Raw genomic sequence first — 2,061 nt, forward strand, 5'->3', positions numbered from 1 at the left:
AAGAGCCAATGCGAGAAACCCCACCAAACGCTCTGACAAAAAAAGAGGGGGCGCTCCAGTAACCCCGCTTCGGAGCGCACCCTGGGCAAACCCAGCCAAGGTGCCCACCCCGGCCAAGGTGCAGGCGAGGTGCGCACCCGGGGCAAACCGGGCTCCGACAACGTGCACGCCGCACCTTGGAGCACACTTCGTAGCGCTCCCGGGTGCGCACCTCAGAGCACACCAAGGTGGGCAGCGAGGTGCGCACCTTTGATGCGCTGCCTTCACTAATTTCCAGAAAAGGCAAAAAAAAAAGGAGATTTTAAAATTTCCGTTTTGAAAGATAGTGAAAAAAACGGAACGCGCGTGCCATCTTGAGCCCGCCCTGGTGCGCAGCCCAGGTAAGGTGCCCACCCTGGCAAAGGTGCGCACCCGGGCAATTAACCCTACTTCCGACTTCGTGCGCGCCAGGGTGGCAACCGGGCCTCGGAAGAGCCAATGCGAGAAACCCCACCAAACGCTCCGACAAAAAAAGAGGCGGCGCTCCAATAACCCCGCTTCGGAGCGCAGCCGGGGCAAACCCAGCCAAGGTGCCCACCCCGACGAAGGTGCACGCGAGGTGCGCACCCGGGGCAAACCGGGCTCCGACAACGTGCACGCAGCACCTTGGAGCACACTTCGAAGCACTCCCGGGTGCCCACCGGCGTTGCGCACCGTGGTGGGCAGCGAGGTGCGCACCTTTGATGCGCTGCCTTCACTAATTTCCAGAAAAAGGCAAAAAAAAATGAGATTTTAAAATTTCCGTTTTGAAAGATAGTGAAAAAAAAGGAACGCGGGTGCCATCTTGAGCCCGCCCTGGTGCGCAGCCCAGGCAAGGCATGCGCACCAAGGTGCCCACCCGAGGTGCACACCCGGGGCAAACCGGGCTCCGACTTCGTGCAGGCCGCACCTTGGAGCACACTTCGGAGCGCTCCTTGGTGCGCACCATGGTGCCCACCAGGGCGCGCAACCCAGCCAAGGTCTGCACACTAAGGTGCCCACCCCGGCGAAGGTGCACGCGAGGTGCGCACCCGGGGCAAACCGGGCTCCGACTTCGTGCACGCCATGGTGCCCACCGCGGCGAAGGTGCACGCGAGGTGCGCACCCGGGGCAAACCGGGCTCCGACTTCGTGCACGCCGCACCTTGGAGCACACTTCGGAGCGCTCCTTGGTGCGCACCATGGTGCCCACCAGGGCGCGCAACCCAGCCAAGGTGTGCGCACCAAGGTGCACGCGAGGTGCGCACCCGGGGCAAACCGGGGTCCGACTTCGTGCACGCCGCACCTTGGAGCACACATCGGAGCGCTCCCAGGTTCGCACCAGCGTTGCGCACCTTTGATGCGCTGCCTTCACTAATTTCCAGAAAAGGCAAAAAAAAACGATATTTTAAAATTTCCGTTCTGAAAGATAGTGAAAAAAACGGAACGCGGGTGCCATCTTGAGCCCTTCCTGGTGCGCAGCCCAGGCAAGTTGTGCGCACCAAGGTGCCCACCCTGGCGGAGGTGCGCGCCCGGGGCAAACCGGGCTCCGACTTCGTGCACTGCATGGTGCCCACCAAGGCGCGCAACCCAGCCAAGGTGCCCACCGCAGCGAAGGTGCACGCGAGGTGCACACCCGGGGCAAACCGGGCTCCGACTTCGTGCACGCCGCACCTTGGAGCACACTTCAGAGCGCTCCTTGGTGCGCACCAGGGCGCGCAACCCAGCCGAGGTGCCCACCCCGGCGAAGGTGCACGCGAGGTGCGCACCCGGGGCAAACCGGGCTCCGACTTCGTGCACGCCATGGTGCCCACCGCGGCGAAGGTGCGCACCCGGGGCAAACCGGGCTCCGACTTCGTGCACGCCGCACCTTGGAGCACACTTCGGAGCGCTCCTTGGTGCGCACCATGGTGCCCACCAGGCCGCGCAACCCAGCCAAGGTGTGCGCACCAAGGTGCACGCGAGGTGCGCACCCGGGGCAAACCGGGGTCCGACTTCGTGCACGCCGCACCTTGGAGCACACATCGGGGCGCTCCCGGGTTCGCACCGGCGTTGCGCACCGTGG

This window comes from Cryptomeria japonica, unplaced genomic scaffold (genome assembly GCF_030272615.1).
Source record: "Cryptomeria japonica unplaced genomic scaffold, Sugi_1.0 HiC_scaffold_423, whole genome shotgun sequence".
In the NCBI taxonomy this organism is placed as follows: domain Eukaryota; kingdom Viridiplantae; phylum Streptophyta; class Pinopsida; order Cupressales; family Cupressaceae; genus Cryptomeria; species Cryptomeria japonica.